The sequence below is a fragment of the Entelurus aequoreus genome, linkage group LG19 (assembly GCF_033978785.1).
Source record: "Entelurus aequoreus isolate RoL-2023_Sb linkage group LG19, RoL_Eaeq_v1.1, whole genome shotgun sequence".
NCBI classification, from domain to species: domain Eukaryota; kingdom Metazoa; phylum Chordata; class Actinopteri; order Syngnathiformes; family Syngnathidae; genus Entelurus; species Entelurus aequoreus.
In genome coordinates, this window is record NC_084749.1 from 14494048 (window position 1) to 14515306 (window position 21259).

The 21259-nt window shown below is 32.5% G+C and overlaps 1 long non-coding RNA gene across 1 annotated transcript in view; it reads right to left on the reverse strand.

Moving 5' to 3' along the window:
- The window catches only part of LOC133635137 (uncharacterized), a 146217-nt gene that overhangs the window by 38719 nt on the left and 86239 nt on the right, over positions 1 to 21259 (reverse strand). The gene's annotated exons all lie outside the window — the stretch shown is intronic.

Sequence of the window (21259 nt, forward strand, 5' to 3'; positions counted from 1 at the left end):
CCTTTCAATATTTTCATGGATAAATGTCCGTCGTTTTGATATTATTTTAACACCCTTATCGACTAAAGCATCCTTTCAATATTTTCATGGATAAATGTCCGTCGTTTTGATATTATTTTAACACCCTTATCGACTAATGCATCCTTTCAATATTTTCATGGATAAATGTCCGTCGTTTTGATATTATTTTAACACCCTTATCGACTAATGCATCCTTTCAATATTTTCATGGATAAATGTCCGTCGTTTTTATATTATTTTAACACCCTTATCGACAAATGCATCCTTTCAATATTTTCATGGATAAATGTCCGTCGTTTTGATATTATTTTAACGCCCTTATCGACTAATGCATTCCTTCAATATTTTCATGGATAAATGTCAGTCGTTTTAATATTATTTTAACACCCTTATCGACTAATGCATTCTTTTAATATTTTCATGGATAAATGTCTGTCGTTTTGATATTATTTTAACACCCTTATCGACTAATGCATCCTTTCAATATTTTCATGGACAAATGTCCGTCGTTTTGATATTATTTTAACACCCTTATCGACTAATGCATCCTTTCAATATTTTCATGGATAAATGTCCGTCGTTTTGATATTATTTTAACACCCTTATCGACTAATGCATCCTTTCAATATTTTCATGGATAAATGTCCGTCGTTTTGATATTATTTTAACACCCTTATCGACTATTGCATCCTTTCAATATTTTCATGGATAAATGTCCGTCGTTTTGATATCATTTCAACGCCCTTATCGACTAATGCATCCTTTAAATATTTTCATGGATAAATGTCCGTCGTTTTGATATTTTTTTAACGCCCTTATCGACTAATGCATTCCTTCAATATTTTCATGGATAAATGTCCGTCGTTTTGATATTCTTTTAACACCCTTATCGACTAATGCATTCTTTCAATATTTTCATGGATAAATGTCCGTCGTTTTGATATTATTTTAACACCCTTATCGACTAATGCATTCTTTCAATATTTTTATGGATAAATGTCCGTCGTTTGGATATTATTTAACACCCTTATCGACTAATGCATTCTTTCAATATTTTCATGGATAAATGTCCGTCGTTTTGATATTATTTTAACACCCTTATCGACTAATACATTCTTTCAATATTTTCATGGATAAATGTCCGTTGTTTTGATATTATATTAACACCCTTATCGACTAATGCATCCTTTCAATATTTTCATGGATAAATGCCCGTCGTTTTGATATTATTTTAACACCCTTATCGACTATTGCATCCTTTCAATATTTTCATGGATAAATGTCCGTCGTTTTGATATTATTTTAACACCCTTATCGACTAATACATTCTGTCAATATTTTCATGGATAAATGTCCGTCGTTTTGATATCATTTCAACGCCCTTATCGACTAATACATTCTTTCAATATTTTCATGGATAAATGTCCGTCGTTTTAATATTATTTTAACGCCCTTATCGACTAATGCATTCTGTCAATATTTTCATGGATAAATGTCCGTCGTTTTGATATTATTTTAACGCCCTTATCGACTAATGCATTCCTTCAATATTTTCATGGATAAATGTCCGTCGTTTTGATATTATTTTAACACCCTTATCGACAAATACATTCTTTTAATATTTTAATGGATACATGTCCGTTGTTTTGATATTATTTTAACACCCTTATCGACTAATGCATTCTTTCAATATTTTTATGGATAAATGTCTGTCGTTTTGATATTATTTTAACACCCTTATCGACAAATACATTCTTTCAATATTTTTATGGATAAATGTCTGTCGTTTTGATATTATTTTAACACCCTTATCGACAAATACATTCTTTCAATATTTTAATGGATAAATGTTCGTTGTTTTGATATTATTTTAACACCCTTATCGACTAATGCATCCTTTCAATATTTTCATGGATAAATGTCCGTAGTTTTGATATTATTTTAACACCCTTATCGACTAATGCATTCTTTCAATATTTTTATGGATAAATGTCCGTTGTTTGGATATTATTTTAACACCCTTATCGACTAATGCATTCTTTCAATATTTTCATGGATAAATGTCCGTCGTTTTGATATTATTTTAACACCCTTATCGACTAATACATTCTTTCAATATTTTCATGGATAAATGTCCGTTGTTTTGATATTATTTTAACACCCTTATCGACTAATGCATCCTTTCAATATTTTCATGGATAAATGCCCGTCGTTTTGATATTATTTTAACACCCTTATCGACTAATACATTCTGTCAATATTTTCATGGATAAATGTCCGTCGTTTTGATATCATTTCAACGCCCTTATCAACTAATACATTCTTTCAATATTTTCATGGATAAATGTCCGTCGTTTTAATATTATTTTAACGCCCTTATCGACTAATGCATTCTGTCAATATTTTCATGGATAAATGTCCGTCGTTTTGATATTATTTTAACGCCCTTATCGACTAATGCATTCCTTCAATATTTTCATGGATAAATGTCCGTCGTTTTGATATTATTTTAACACCCTTATCGACAAATACATTCTTTCAATATTTTAATGGATACATGTCCGTTGTTTTGATATTATATTAACACCCTTATCGACTAATACATTCTTTCAATATTTTCATGGATAAATGTCCGTCGTTTTGATATCATTTCAACGCCCTTATCGACTAATACATTCTTTCAATATTTTAATGGATAAATGTCCGTCGTTTTAATATTATTTTAACGCCCTTATCGACTAATGCATTCTTTCAATATTTTCATGGATAAATGTCCGTCTTTATAATATTATTTTAACACCCTTATCGATTAATGCATTCTTTCAATATTTTTATGGATAAATGTCTGTCGTTTTTATATTATTTTAACACCCTTATCGACAAATACATTCTTTCAATATTTTAATGGATAAATGTCCGTTGTTTTGATATTATTTTAACACCCTTATCGACTAATGCATCCTTTCAATATTTTCATGGATAAATGTCTGTCGTTTTGATATTATTTTAACACCCTATTCACTAGCTGTGTGATATCAGAACATAACATTCGGGATATCCCCATTCGTGGGTGGATCTCACATGAGAGGATAAGGAATGCAGTCTGCTGAAAATGATAGAAAACGCCACTCCACATAACAACTGACGCTGTGGTCGAAGTTGGAATTGCCACCAAACACACGTTAAGATACTACTGCCACCTGGAGGCTAAAGTGGATACGTTTCACGTGTCAGGTCAAACGAATCCCCTTCCTACCTCAAAGAACTACTCACCCCCAAATCCTCTACACGACACCTCCGCTCCGGACAGGCTAACCTCCTCCAACCTCCGAGGACAAAGCTACGAACTATGGGAGACCGGGCTTTCTGCTCTGCCGCTACCAGTCTGTGGAATGCTCTCCCTGACCACCTGAGGGCACCACAGACTGTGAATGTTTTTTAAAAAAAGGCTTAAAAACCCTTCTTTTTAAAAAGCCTTTTTATAGATATATGCATACTAGTCCTAGCTATTAGGCTGTTCTAGTTTTTACTTTCATTATCTTTTTATTATTATTATTTTTTCAATACACTGTAGCACTTTGAGGTTGTTTGCTCAATCTAAAGTGCTTTCTACAAATAAAATCTATTATTATTATTATTATTATTATTATTATTATTCCTACTGTATTTGCAAAAACAAACAAGCTTACGGAAAACCATTTCTCAGTTTTGTGAGAAGTCGTGATCACAGATGACCGTTAAAAAAGAAAAGAAAAGAAAAAGTTATCTTAAATATTGAAGAAGTGGACCGCTAGTATGGGAGACGGTTGCCATAGTGACGAGTGAACCGGAGGCGCTGAAAGGGGACAGCATGTTCAAACCTGTGTTCACATGGAGAGTGTGTGCTGTGTGTGTGTGTGTGTGTGTGTGTGTGTGTGTGTGTGCAGAAATATCCCCACTGGTCAGCTCATATGTTTGAGCCAAGTCCTGTGGGGTTTTTTTCCCCACTTCGAGCCTCCTGTTCCTGCTGCCATGTTGCTAAAAAGACATGAAATATGTGATATTTGGTGTACTTGGATGATGACAGCAAATACTTAGATGGCTATTGTAGACACAGGAAAATGTACAGATTTGGAGATGAACATTCAGAGAGTTTTAAACACAGAAATAGTTCCAAAAGCTACATTTTTGATGTGTGGATGAAGGCGTGCATCAGCTCTTCCTGCAGCACGTCTGCCCTTTTTTCCCCTCGTCTTTCCGCGTCTCGTCCTTTCCCTCCCCGGGCGAGCGGCGTGTTTGCAGGCGCGCGTGTGATGTGAATTTTAACATCGGCGTCCGCCTTCCAAGCAGACTCCTGGGACGTTTTTTTTTTTTTGTGATCACTTTGACCTCGTCAGCTGTTGTTGTTTAGACCGACAATGCTTACGAAGGCCAGGGCAAGTATTTCAACCCCTGCTGATTTAGTACGTTTACTAGGAGTGTCAACACACACAAAAAAAGATTTTCAGATTAATCGCGATTCTTATTTGTAAAGATTCTTAATGGTTCAAAAACAATCAAAAATCGATCGATTTTTGATTGCTTTTTTGCAATCTGTCCTGTTTTTTTATTAAAAAAACCAGTTTCTTTTAAGTACTGCATTTAAAGTCCTTTAATTTTCTCAAAACTCGACAGTGCGCTTAATAACCCGGTGCGCCTAATGTACGGAATAATTTTGGTTGTGCTTACCATACTTGCCAACCTTGAGACATCCAATATCGGGGTGGGGGCGGGGGGCGTGGTTGGGGGCGTGGTTATTTACAGCTAGAATTCACCAACTCGAGTATTTCATATATATATATATATATATATATATATATATATATATATATATATGTATATATATATATATATATATATATATGGATAAATGTCCGTTGTTTTGATATTATTTTAACACCCTTATCGACTAATGCATTCTTTCAATATTTTTATGGATAAATGTCTGTCGTTTTGATATTATTTATATATATATTTATATATATATATATATATATATATATATATATATATATATATATATATATATATATATATATATATATATATATATATATATATATATATATATATATATATATATATATATGTATGAAATACTTGACTTTCAGTGAATTGTAGCTATATGTATATATATATTTTTAAATTTTATTTACATAGAAAAAAAAAAAATACTTGAATTTCAGTGTTCCAGTGGCTATCCATTAGATGGCAGTATTGTCCTGTTTAACTTCTCCGTTCATGATGAGTATATCATTTCGGCCGTCATGTCTGTAATTTCCTCGTTCTTCTGCTTCGTCTCCTTGTTGTGTGCGCAGTTGTGCACTCTATAAAAGCCCTAGATGTTATGACGTCTTTGGGCAGGCAAGCTGTTTATTTGTGGGAAAGCGGACGTGAGAACAGGCTGTCCCCACTCAGTCTCAGGTCCGCATTGAGCTGGAGGGGGCGTGGCCTCCAGCTCCGGCTGAATACCGGGAGTTTGTCGGGAGAAAATCTCTGCCAGGAGGTTGTCGGGAGAGGCGCTGAATACCGGGATTCTCCCGCTAAAATGGGAGGGTTGGCAAGTATGGTGCTTACTGACCTCGAAGCTATTTTATTTTGTACATGGTAAAATGATAAGTGTGACCAGTAGATGGCAGTCACACATAAGAGATACGTGTAGACTTCAATATGATGGCAGTCACACATAAGAGATACATGTAGACTGCAACGTGACTCAAGTAAACAACACAAAAATGTTATATGTCCCATTGAAAATATAGAACATTACACACAGCGCTCAAAAATCTATCAAAATGTTTTACTACGACTTTGGTAAGCTTTGAAGTGTTAGTCAATGTCAGGTTTTGACGTTGATTTGACCAGTGAATTTTGGTCATTTTCCAACCAATATTTTAAAACTCAAACATAACGTTGAAACATGCTTTTTGACGTTTAATCAATGTCAGGTTGTAACACTGATTTGACCATTTAATTTTGGTCATTTTCCAACCAATATTCTACAACACAACCACAACGTTGAAACAACATACTTTTTGATGTTTATTCAATGTCAGGTTGTGACGTTGATTTGACCAGTGAATTTTTGTCATTTTCCAACCAATATTTTAAAACTCAAATATAACGTTGAAATAACATACTTTTTGACAATGCTTAATCAATGTCGAGTTCTGATGTTAATTTGACCACTGAAATTTGGTCATTTTCCAGCCAATATTTAAAAACTCAAACATAACGTTGAAACATGCTTTTTGACGTTCAATCAATGTTGGGTTGTAACATTGATTGATTGATTGATCAAGTGGACCCCAACTTAAACAAGTTGAAAAACTTATTCGGGTGTTACCATTTAGTGGTCAATTGTAGGGAATATGTACTGTATTGTGCAATCTACTAATAAAAGTCTCAGTCAATCAAAACTCAAAACCATTGAAATTTGGTCATTTCCCAACCAATAATTTACAACACAAATACAATGTTGAAACAACATACTTTTTGATGTTTATTCAATGTCAGATGGTGACGTTGATTTGACCATTGAATTTGGTAATTTTCCAAACAATATTCTACAACACAAACACAACGTTGAAACAACATGCTTTTTGACATTTATTCAGTGTCAGGTTGTGACGTTGATTTAACCATCGAAATTTGGTCATTTTCCAACTAATATTTTACAACACAAATACAACGTTGAAACATCATACTTTTTGACGTTTATTCAATGTCAGGTTCTGACGTTGACTTGACCTTTGAAATTTGGTAATTTTCCAACCAATATTTACAACACAAACACAACGTTGAAACAACATGCTTTTTGACATTTATTCAATGTCAGGTTGTGATGTTGATTTGACCAGTGAATTTTGGTCATTTTCCAACCAATATTTTAAAACTCAAACATAACGTTGAAACAACATACTTTTTGACGTGCAATCAATGTTGGGTTGTAACGTTGATTTCACCATTGAATTTTGGTCATTTTCCAACCAATATTCTACAACACAACCACAACGTTGAAACAACATACTTTTTGACATTTATTCAATGTCAGGTTGTGACGTTGATTTAACCATCGAAATTTGGTCATTTTCCAACCAATATTTTACAACACAAATACAACGTTGAAACAACATACTTGTTGACGTTTATTCAATGTCAGGTTGTGACGTTGATTTGACCAGTGAATTTTGGTCATTTTCCAACCAATATTTTAAAACTCAAACATAACGTTGAAACATGCTTTTTGACGTGCAATCAATGTTGGGTTGTAACGTTGATTTCACCATTGAAATTTGGTCATTTTCCAACCAATATTCTACAACACAAATACAACGTTGAAACAACATACTTTTTGATGTTTATTCAATGTCAGCTTGTGACATTGATTTGACCATTGAAATATGGTCATTTCCCAACCAATATTCTACAACACAAATACAACGTTGAAACAACGTACTTTTGATGTTTATTCAATGTCAGGTTGTGACATTGATTTGACCATTGAAATTTGGTCATTTTCCAACTAATATTTTACAACACAAATACAACGTTGAAACATCATACTTTTTGACGTTTATTCAATGTCAGGTTCTGACGTTGACTTGACCTTTGAAATTTGGTAATTTTCCAACCAATATTTTACAACACAACCACAACGTTGAAACAACATGCTTTTTGACATTTATTCAATGTCAGGTTGTGACGTTGATTTGACCAGTGAATTTTGGTCATTTTCCAACCAATATTTTAAAACTCAAACATAACGTTGAAACAACATACTTTTTGACGTGCAATCAATGTTGGGTTGTAACGTTGATTTCACCATTGAATTTTGGTCATTTTCCAACCAAAATTCTACAACACAACCACAACGTTGAAACAACATACTTTTTGACATTTATTCAATGTCAGGTTGTAACGTTGATTTAACCATCGAAATTTGGTCATTTTCCAACCAATATTTTACAACACAAATACAACGTTGAAACAACATACTTGTTGACGTTTATTCAATGTCAGGTTGTGACGTTGATTTGACCAGTGAATTTTGGTCATTTTCCAACCAATATTTTAAAACTCAAACATAACGTTGAAACAACATACTTTTTGACGTGCAATCAATGTTGGGTTGTAACGTTGATTTCACCATTGAATTTTGGTCATTTTCCAACCAAAATTCTACAACACAACCACAACGTTGAAACAACATACTTTTTGACATTTATTCAATGTCAGGTTGTAACATTGATTTAACCATCGAAATTTGGTCATTTTCCAACCAATATTTTACAACACAAATACAACGTTGAAACAACATACTTGTTGACGTTTATTCAATGTCAGGTTGTGACGTTGATTTGACCAGTGAATTTTGGTCATTTTCCAACCAATATTTTAAAACTCAAACATAACGTTGAAACATGCTTTTTGACGTTCAATCAATGTTGGGTTGTAACGTTGATTTCACCATTGAAATTTGGTCATTTTCCAACCAATATTGTACAACACAAATACAACGTTGAAACAACATACTTTTTGATGTTTATTCAATGTCAGGTTGTGACGTTGATTTGACCATTGAAATTTGGTCATTTCCCAACCAATATTCTACAACACAAATACAACGTTGAAACAACATACTTTTTGATGTTTATTCAATGTCAGGTTGTGACATTGATTTGACCATTGAAATTTGGTCATTTCCCAACCAATATTCTACAACACAAATACAACGTTGAAACAACATACTTTTTGATGTTTATTCAATGTCAGGTTGTGACGTTGATTTGACCATTGAAATTTGGTCATTTTCCCAACGAATATTCTACAACACAAATACAACGTTGAAACAACATACTTTTTGACAACGTTTATTCAATGTCAGGTTCTGACGTTGATTTGACCATCGAAATTTGGTCATTTTCCAACCAATATTTTACAACAAAAATACAACGTTGAAACAACATACTTTTTGACGTTTATTCAATGTCAGGTTGTGACGTTGATTTGACCATTGAATTTAGGTCATTTTCCAAACAATATTCTACAACACAAACACAACGTTGAAACAACATGCTTTTTGACAATGTTTAATCAATGTTGAGTTCTGATGTTAATTTGACCATTGAAATTTGGTCATTTTCCAACTAATATTTTACAACACAAATACAACGTTGAAACATCATACTTTTTGACGTTTATTCAATGCCAGGTTCTGACGTTGACTTGACCTTTGAAATTTGGTAATTTTCCAACCAATATTCTACAACACAACCACAACGTTGAAACAACATACTTTTTGACATTTATTCAATGTCAGGTTGTGACGTTTATTTGACCATTGAAATTTGGTCATTTCCCAACCAATATTCTACAACACAAATACAACGTTGAAACAACATACTTTTTGATGTTTATTCAATGTCAGGTTGTGACGTTGATTTGACCATTGAAATTTGGTCATTTTCCCAACGAATATTCTACAACACAAATACAACGTTGAAACAACATACTTTTTGACAACGTTTATTCAATGTCAGGTTCTGACGTTGATTTGACCATCGAAATTTGGTCATTTTCCAACCAATATTTTACAACAAAAATACAACGTTGAAACAACATACTTTTTGACGTTTATTCAATGTCAGGTTGTGACGTTGATTTGACCATTGAATTTAGGTCATTTTCCAAACAATATTCTACAACACAAACACAACGTTGAAACAACATGCTTTTTGACAATGTTTAATCAATGTTGAGTTCTGATGTTAATTTGACCATTGAAATTTGGTCATTTTCCAACTAATATTTTACAACACAAATACAACGTTGAAACATCATACTTTTTGACGTTTATTCAATGCCAGGTTCTGACGTTGACTTGACCTTTGAAATTTGGTAATTTTCCAACCAATATTCTACAACACAACCACAACGTTGAAACAACATACTTTTTGACATTTATTCAATGTCAGGTTGTGACGTTGATTTCACCATTGAAATTTGGTCATTTCCCAACCAATATTTTACAACACAAATACAACGTTGAAACAACATGCTTTTAGACAACGTTTATCCAACAATTCCCTCGTGAATCCAACGTTAGACACCAATTTGCAAATACAACTTTTTTGCAACGTTATTTCAAAGTCAGTTTTAAAGGACATGTACTTATAATCAACGTCGTATCAATGTCTTGTGCCTGCTGGGTTTCTAGTGATCTATTTTCCTACATTTCGTCATTGGCCCCAGGCCGCCATACCAACAACTACGTTAGCAGTGAGCCGCATACAGTAAAACAAACAAGGTTACAGCAGCAACGTGCGGACCTTCATCCCACAGGAAGTTCATTTTTGGACTTGAAATAAAAGACGCGCCTTTTTGATCCTCTCTGGTGTTGTTTATTGAAATGCCAGCGAGTTAACATGCATCACCTGACATTTCCACAAGCCGTTCAATAGCGAGCGTGTGCGAGCAGAAGATATCATCTTACATTCCTCGTGGCTGCTGGCACCAGAATGACAAGATTGTGGATTTGCAGACAGATCCATGAACATTTAATCATGACTCAACTTACTTGTGTTCACACCGTTTGATGGCCATTTAAATATGGCTTTTTATAATCAATAAAGGATCCTTTTATTCCACTGACAAGTAACTGACTGACATTCCTGTAGTGGTCGATACAATAAAAGACTGCGGTCTTCTTCATTATCCCAGTGACCTTATGACAAAATCAATACGTCATATCTAAATAATATCCAGGCAGCAGCTGCAATGTTGCAGTATCAAGTTGAGAGCGAGATCAGTTTCACAGGTTCTGCCCGCCTCGCACACGGAAGGTACTTTGGTGCGTTTCGCTCCATTTCAATGAGAAATGAACCGCAAGCCTTCGCCGTCATTACCGTAATGTGATTACTGTAATTGCTCAAATTGCAGCTTTATGTATCTCTGCCCACCTGCTGCCATTTAGCAACGTCGACTTCCCGTAGAGACCGAACTAACAAACATGTGGTGGAAGCATCAAACTCACCGTGAAATGAGGGTAATATATTTACACATTGCGGTAATAACATTATCATAACATAAGGCTACATTTTCATTTGAGATATGCTTCCTTTCAGCTTGCTAGTGATCTGCTCAATTTTGCTGTTTTTTCTCCAGTAAATACAAAACATTTTATTTCAAATATGTCATAGAAATATGAATAGAATAGAATAGAAAGTTCTTTATTGATCCCTGGGGGAAATTCAGCACCACAGTTCGCTCACAATAAACAATAAACACTTAGGTATTTTTTGCATGTGAATAATATAAATACAGTCTATTATACAGCATTATTCACATGTGAATACTATAAATACAGTCTATTATACAGCATTATTCACATGTGAATAATATAAATACAGTCTATTATACAGCATCATTCACTGGTGAAATATAAATACAGTCTATTATACAGCATTATTCACATGTGAATAATATATATATAGTCTATTATACAGCATTATTCACATGTGAATAATATAAATACAGTCTATTATACAGCATTATTCACATGTGAATATATAAATACAGTCTATTATAAAGCATTATTCACATGTGAATAATATAAATACAGTCTATTTACAGCATTATTCACATGTGAATAATATAAATACAATCTATTATACAGCATTATTCACATGTGAATAATACAAATACAGTCTATTATACAGCATTATTCACATGTGAATAATATAAATACAGTCTATTATAAAGCATTATTCACATGTGAAAAATACAAATACAGTCTATTATACAGCATTATTCACATGTGAATAATATAAATACAGTCAATTATACAGCGTTATTCTATGTGAATAATATAAATACAGTCTATTATACAGCATTATCCACATGTGATTAATATAAATACAGTCTATTATACAGCATTATTCACATGTGAATAATATAAATACAGTCTATTATACTTCCTGTAAGCAAGCGGAAGTGAATCTGACATTTCAACAGGGTCAAAATATCTATTTTTTACATTCAACTGTACATTTATGATGACCTAAGGCCTACTAGCTCAGGGTCACTATATATGCTGGTAGAAGTAGTAAACTGAAGTGAATACTTTGTGCGGCCCAGGCTGTACCTAAAATGGAGATAGCATATTGAACCGGGATTTTTTTTTTTTAGCTAGCTTGATGACAAATTGACTGTCATTAGACTATAAAATAAAATAAATTTAAAAAAATAAAATAAAAATAATTAATTAAAAAAAAATAAAAAAAAAATATATATATATATATATATATATATATATATATATATATATATATATATATAATATTTATATATATATTATATTTATATATAAGGTCTCTTGTTCTATTTTAGTCACGTCATTTACAAAAGGTAAACATGCTAGGCTGGAGGGCAGTGTTTCTTAACCATAGGGCCCATTGTTGGGCCTTGAGCGCCCCCTTGAGGGGCCGCCAAAAAATATTTGTTCCTCAGCTGTGGTCCGTATGGGCCGCAGCTGTACACTTTTCCACCACTTGCAGGGATAATGACAATGTCAAACAAACAGAAGAAGTCTGGAACGAAAGTCATAGAGAAGTTTCTGAAGCGCAAAAAGTATGACTAAAGTGGTAAAGCTGTGTTTTCATTTGCACATTAATTTATTGACAATTTATTTAAGAAACTTATAAATTAATAAATTACTGGTAGTTTGTTTAAGAAACATATAAATTATGTATTATTAAATGTATTTAGAATTAATTCATTTGTATTTATCCTTTACTATTAATGGTATTTATTTGTTTTATTAATTGTATATTTCCTTTTGTAATTTATTTGTATGTAATCTTTATTTAATTTCTATTACATTTTAAATTAATGTAATTTTATATTAATTTTTTATTTGACTTTTTTATTATATATTTTTTTAATTATATATTTTTATATATATTTTTCATTTATTTTAACACTGTAATGTTTAAAATCCAGAGAGAGATGACTAATTTAGTGTTAAGATTTGAGTGGGCAGCGGGCCCCTCTGTAGTGGAAAAAATTGGGCCCCGAGGTCAAAAAGGTTAAGAAACCATGCTAAGAGCTGGCAGCTACACGACAGCTAAGCGCACGATAGCACGCAAGCTAGACATTGTGTCCTTAATTGAACAATATTATAGTCCAAAACATGACATTCGTCAACATAACCAAGTATGTAATTAATGGTTGCATATGAATAACAGATATGCCAGAAAAGATCCAGTAACAAACGTGTCCGCATCATTCAACTTCCTGCTTCATGAGCTTAACTTAATACATTATCGTGACCACTCCACTACAACTTAAAGACAGCATAAGTGAATAATAAATAGGTTAGTGTTTGTGTCCTCTGTTTGACTCATTTTACTAAACTTTTCTAACATTCCACACTACAAAATGATAAAAATGTCTTCAGTCACTCGATGTGATTGAGCAGCGGATGGCAGCGGCTCAACGTCATTTCGGTCATAAACGATGGCGGCGGCGTAAGGCGGTGACAGCGTAATGACGGTGATTGCCGTCTGATAAAGATGGTAATTTCATTGCGGGAGGAAGCGACTGTGAGGTGAAGCGCCGCCTTGATGTTTTCTACCAACAAGCTTCTTTCTGACAACGTCTTGGTCGAGCTCCTTTTTGACAAACATTCTACAAAAAAACCTGAACAAAAAGCACGTCATGTTCCAAAAAGCAAACAATGGTTAGTCTGAGAGTCATGAATACTCGCAGAGTTCAGAGAGAGACCATGCAGTTACTGACATGCTGTTGGATTGCAACAAGTTCCTTCATTTAGGGGTTAAGTGAAGTGAAGTGAATTTATATTTATATAGCGCTTTTCTCTAGTGACTCAAAGCGCTTTACATTGTGAACCTTAACCTTTTTGACCTCGGGGCCCAACTTGTCCACTACAGAGGGGACTCAAGTATTAAAAATGAAGTAGTAATCTTACTCTAGATTTTGATACTATTCAACAATTACAGCGCTAAAATACATACAAATTAAAATAAAATTAAAATACAAGAAAAATTCAAGAATATTTGGAAAAAAAATTTTTAAATAAAAATTTTATAAAAAAGGAATTAATAAAAGTTGAAAATAAAATAATAATAAAAATACAAGAAAATTAGAAAATATAAATCAATTTATTTTTTGTTTATTTAATTGATGTATTTGTAGATATTACTTAGTTGTTTTTTTTGCTGTTTTTTCTTTTTTGTGTGTGGGGGAGGGGGTGGTATGGTTGGGATATAAACAAAAAATATTTTGACATTTAGGGCAGACAACAGATGTATGATGTATGTGAATATGATGTAATGGATAGGAATGTCTGATGCTGGATGTCAGAAAAAAATTTAATAAAAAGAAAATACAAATCAAATAGAATATGATAAAAACAAAAATAAAATAATATAAAATACAAATAAAAAAATCAATACAATTTTAAAAAAAAAATCAATAAACATCAAAATGAAAGTAAAAATAACATACAATTAAATAAAAACACAATACATTTAGAAAACAAAAATACATTAAAAATGAAATAAAAACATATAGATGATAAAATAGTTAATAAAATAAATAGTGAGAGAGATATACATATAAATAAGTTGTTCTATGACGTTTCAGGAAGTATGGAGTATTGGTTTCCTAAAGTACATACAAAAAAAAAAAGATCTCAAATTTAACACCCGATTGTAAAGTGATTGCGAAGTAGATAATTGATGAGCCTTTTGTCTGCTTCTGTGTATTGCTGCACCGTGTTGGGGACACTCAGGAGTGCAGTTGTCTGCGGCTTCATGTCAATATCAATCAATCAATATTTGCTTGTACTTATTCAACTGATGCATGGGTTTTTTTTTACATGTAATTTTTGTGGGTTACTTGTTTGGGGGGAAAAAATAACATTCGACATGTTTTTAAATTGTATTTCTGGACTGTATATGTAAAAATGTTAAAACAATAAATAAAGAAATTCCAACTAAATGTAAGGTTTCTTAAATAAACCGTCAATAAAATTAAAGTGCTAATGAAAAATACAGCTTCACCACTTAAGTCATAATTTTTGCGCTTCAGAAACTTTTCTATGACTTCAGCTGCAGACTTCTTCTGTTTGTTTGATATCGTCATTACTGCCACAAGTGGTGGAAAAGTGTATTACAACTGAGTACCGCCACGGCCCGTACGGACCATAGCTGGAAAACCGACATATTTGACCCTATGGTTAAGAAACACTGCCCTAATTGAACACTTGTGTGCTTGTGGAACCGCCAGGAAGCTTTTGACAAGCTCACTGGCGTTTCCATGGCAACGGAGGAACGAGAAAGCCGAACGAGGTGGTGACCGAGAGCCCATGTGGAGAGCGCCATTGATCTAAACTGTAGCGAGGACTCAAAAGAAACATCGATGTGCTAAAGACACGCTGAGACATTTCCAAGGTAATCTTCTTGGGTTCTAAGAAAACAGTCACGGACCTGAAAACGTTGTCAGAAAGAATCGCGTCACTCCTTGAGTGGAAGGACAAGACGAGACCGCAGTCCGAAGACATGTTTGATTAATGGCTTGTGTTGATTCATTCATGCATTTGTGCGTTTCTGCACAAATGCATGAATGATGGAAAATGGAAAAGGATGGAAAATCAATAAATAGATCAATACTGGAGAAACAATTAAAAAAAATGTTTTACGACTTTGCTCGCAAATCAATTCCTAATCTACTCATGATGCAAATAGGTGAATTTCACTGTAAAAAAAAAAAAAATCTGTACATTTTACTGTAGAAACAAAAGTGGTAGTTTTTATCATTTACAGTAATGCACTGTAAAAACGCATTTTTATTTTACAATAAAATACAGGCGGCTCAGTCACCAGAATTTCTATGTAAAAAAAAAAAGTGGTATAGGTTTTTTTCATTTACAGTAATGCACTGTAAAAACAAAAACGACCGTCGATTTCAGGGTAAAAAAAAACAAAAACTGGCAGCTCAGTCACCAGAATTTTATTGTAAAAATAAAAGCAGTACAGTTTTTTTAGTGCACCATAAAAACAACCACCGTCGATTTTATAGTAAAAACTAATTCCTGGCTTGTCAGACTCTAGAATTTTACCATAAAAAAGTAATTGTAGCGTTTTTACATTTACAGTAATGCACTATAAAAAAAAAATTATTTTTGGATTTTACGGTAAAAAAAAATGTCAGCTGAAACACCAGAATTTTTCTGTAAAAACAAAAGTGTTAGCATTTTTCCATTTACAGTAATGCACTGTAAAAACAAAAACGACCGTCGATTTCAGGGTAAAAAAAAACAAAAACCTGGCAGCTCAGTCGCTAGAATTTGACCTAGAGAGTAAAAGTTTTAGCGTTTTTACATTTACAGTAATGCACTGTAAAAGAATGACCGTATATTTTATTGCAAAAAACCCCCCAAAAACCTGGGTGTTTAGATGCCAGAATTTTACTGTAAAATTTAAAATCGCAGCATTTTAACATTTACAGTAATGCACTGTAAAAACAACAACAGCCGTAGATTTCATGATAAAAAACAGAAACTGGCAGCTCAGTCGCCAGAATTGTACCACGAAAATAAAAATGTTTGCGTTTTCACATTTACAGTAATGTAAAAATTTTTTTAAAAATCTGTAGATTTTACGGTAAAAAATGGGCAGCTGAAACACCAGACTTTTGCTGTAAAAACAAAAGAGGTAATATTTTTCCTTGTACAGTAGTGCACTGTCAAAACAACGACCGTAGATTTTACAGTAAAAAAACAACAAAAAACACACACCTTGGGCTGCTCAGTTGCCAAAAGAAAAATTCTGTAAAATTCTGTATAATTCTGTACATTTTATGGTAGCAATTTTCACAGTAAAAATTTAAGTTCTATCCTTTTTTTAATTACAGTAATAAATTGCAAAATCAATAACCAGAGATTTCACAATAATAAAAAAAAGCTCAGTTGCCAGAATTTTACCGAACAAATAAAAATTGTAGCGCTTTAACATTTACAGTAATGCACTGTGAGGAAAATTCTGTATAATTCTGTAGATTTTATGGTAGAAAATTTCACAGTAAAAATGAAAGTTCTATCCTTTTTTTTAATGTACAGTAATCCATTGTAAAATCATAACCAGAGATTTCACAATAATAAAAAAAACTCAGAATTTTACCTTACAAATAAAAATTGTACCGCTTTGATATTTACAGCAATGCACTTTCAGAAAGTTCAGTAAAATTCTGTATAATTCTGTAGATTTTATGGAAAAAATTTCACAGTAAAAATGAAAGTTCTACCCTTTTTATTTACAGTAATAAATTGTAAAATCAATGACCAGCGATTTCACAATAAAAAAAAAAGCTCAGTTGCCAGAATTTTACCGTACAAATAACAATTGTAGCGCTTTAACATTTACAGCAATGCACTTTCAGAAAATTCAGTAAAATTCAGTATAATTCTGTATAATTCTATCGATTTTATGGTAGAAAATTTAACAGTAAAAATGAAAGTTCTACCCTTTTTATTTACATTAATAAATTGTAAAGTCAATGACCAGAGATTTCACAATTTAAAAAAAAAAGCTCAATTGCCAGATTTTAACCATACAAATAACAATTGTAGCGCTTTAACATTTACAGTAACGCACTGTGAGGAAAATTCTGTAAAATTCTGTAGATTTTATGGTAGAAAATATCACAGTAAAAATGAAAGTTCTATCCTTTTTTTATTTACAGTAATAAATTGCAAAATCAATAACCAGAGATTTCATAATAATAAAAAAAAGCTCAGTTGCCAGAATTTTACCTTACAAATAAAAATTGTAGCGCTTTGATATTTACAGCAATGCACTTTCAGAAAATTCAGTAAAATTCTGTATAATTCTGTAGATTTTACGGAAGAAAATTACACAGTAAAAATTAAAGTTATTTTTTAATTTACAGTAATAAATTGTAAAATCAATGACCAGAGATTTCACAATAAAAAAAAAAGCTCAGTTGCCGGAATTTTACTCTAAAAATAACAGTTGTGGCTTTTTCAGTTTACAGTAATTCGGGTGTAAAAACTATTGTAAATTTTATGCTACAATTCTGGTGACTCAGCTGGCGGTCTTTTTTTTACTGTAAAATCTACAGATTTGTTCTCCCAGTGTGGTTTTGAAGAAAAAGAAAGGAAAATGAATAATTTCCAGGTTTTTTTGTTCTGAAATCCTTTTGGAAATCTGGATTGGAGTCGTCGGACTCGTGTCATGACTCACTGATTGATGTTTTAATTTCACAAGGCAATTTCACAATGGTGTGCTGCAGCACGGGTCGCCATGGCAACAGCAGCGTTTGGAGGAGAGGGCGAGTGGAGTGCCGCTGGATACCGGGAGTCATTTGGGATTCCGACGTGGGAATGAGAATTGGTGAACGAGGAGACGACCACAAATATTCTCTGCTCAAACATTCAATGACCATCCATCCATCCACCCATTTTCTACAGCTTGTCCCTTTCGGGGTCGTATTTCCGGCATATTCACACTGTGAGCTACACAACGTACGCAAAACACGATCTTAAAAAGTGATCAATTATATATAAGCATTTATGCATTCACTCTATTTATTACTTATCTCAAGCCTGAAATGTTGTGATTAAATATTGTAGTACCTCACTTTTTGTTAGTTATCTGCATAAATAATGTAAATTAATTCCTGACCCCCAAAAATATGAACACCAAACACATTTAATAGAGAATAATTAGAGTTTTGCGCGCAGAAATCAAGGTGAAATACGTATACAGCAAACAAAACCAAGCTACTAGAGTAGAGAAAACCCTCCTTTATCGCGTTAATTGGTTCCAGTCCTGACTGTGACCGCAAAGTAGAAATAATTCCTTATAAATCAAATATTTTCATAGCTATAGAGCATAAAATAACCTGTTCAGAACCGTCTAAATAAATTTTTTTAACATTAAGAGTGCTCTCGAGATATGAAATAATAACACCCACATAGTCTCATTGATACTGGTTTTATCCAATATAAATGCTGTCTGAGGCTGAGCCAATCAGAGGCCAAGATACTGAATAACGGGCTCTGAATGGTTTAGTCTCGTCTAGTGGTTGATACTACTGTAAAATGTGTATTTTTAGTTAATTTACCAAATCAATTCTTAACCTATAATAAGTGAATTGCACTGTAAAAACCCAGTAGATTTTACTGTAAAACAAAAGTGGTATCGTTTTTTTTTAAATGTATATATTTATTTACTTTTACCAGTAATGCACTGTAAAATGGACCGTAGATTTTACAGTAAATTACTGGCAGCTAATTCACTGAAATTTTACTGTAAAAATAAAAACTGTTTTTTTTTCATTTACAGTAATGCACTGTTAAAATGACTGTAGATTTTACAGGAAAAAAAACTACAATAAAAACTGGCAGCTCAGTCAACAGGATAATAGTAGGAATAATTAATAGGAATAATTAATAGGAATAATTAATAGGAATAATTAATAGAAATAATTAATTATGAATCAAATATTTTCATAGCTATAGAGCATATATATAATATTCGATATAATATATAAATATTAACTATAAAATACCCATATTGTCACATTTACACTGGTTTTATCTAATATGCGCATGAGAGAAACACACAGGATGCTGACTAAGGCTGAGCCAATCAGAGGCCAAGATACTGAATAATGCACGCTGATTAGTTAAGTCTCGTCTAGTGGCCGATACTACTGTAACATTTACATTTTTAGTCAATTTACCAAATCTATTTCTAACCTATTCATGAAGCAAATGAGTGAATTTAAAAATGTTTTCCCATTTACAGTAATGCACTGTAAAAATGACGGCAGATTTTACAGTGAAATACCGACAGCTCATTCACCAGAATCGTATTGTAAAAATAAAAGTGGTACCGGTGTTTTCATTTAAAGTGATGTACTGTAAAAACAAGATATTACGGTAAAAAACAAACAAAAACTGGCAGTCCGCAGGTATTTTCTGCAAAAATAAACGTGGTCCCAATTTTTTCATTTACAGTAATGAACTGTAAAAACAACTGATTTTACAGTAAACAAAAAAACAAAAACAAAAACCTTGATAGGTCAGTTGCCAGAATAATAGCAGGAAAAATTAATAGGAAGAATTAATTATAAATTAAATATTTTCATAGCTATATATTTCATAGCATAATAGAACATAATCACTAAATGTGTTTTTTTTTAACATTATGAGAGAAGCTAAGCCAATCCGTGGCCACGATACTGAATAACGTACTGTGGTTGCTTTAGTCTCATCTAATGAAATATGTAAATATGAGAATGAATATAATTTCTTTTTTGAATTTTTCTTGACAAAACAGTTAACAGAAATACAATACAGCACAAATAAAAAAAATGTTTTCTCCCCCACGAAAAAAATTACAAATATAAAAAAATAAAATAAGAATAATAAAAATATAAATAATACAAATCAGTCAAATAAGTACAAGCAAATATTGACATTAAGCCACAGACAACTGCAATTCCGCATGGCCTCAACTAGGGCTGCAACAAACAACTAATTTGATAATCGATTAATCTGTTGATTATTACTTCGATTAATCGATTAATAATCAGATAAAAGAGACAAAGTACATTTCTATCCTTTCCAGTATTTTATAGAAAAAAAACAGCATACTGGCACCATACTTATTTTGATTATTGTTTCTCAGCTGTTTGTAAATGTTGCAGTTTATAAATAAAGATTTATAAAAAAAAAATAAATAAAAAAAATAAAATAAAAAGTAGCCTCTGCGCATGCGCATAGCATAGATCCAACGAATCGATGACTAAATTAATCGCAGACTATTTTTATAATCGATTTTAATCGATCGAATCGATTAGTTGTTGCAACCCTAGCCTCAACATCGTGCAGCAACACACAAAAGCAAACAAAAGGCTCATCAACCAGCCACAATTCAACCACGTCCAAGCTGGAGATCAGTCTACTTGACATATTTTAGAAAACCACCCCATACTACCTAAAAATTTGAATATTTGTACTTGGAAAAAAACACACACCCCCACACACACACACACAAATTAGCAACGGAGTGAAGCCACAAACTTTAAAGCAAATTGTGGCGAGGGACAATTCTTACATATAGACGCATATTGAAGTAAAGTGGATTATATTTACATAGCGCTTTTC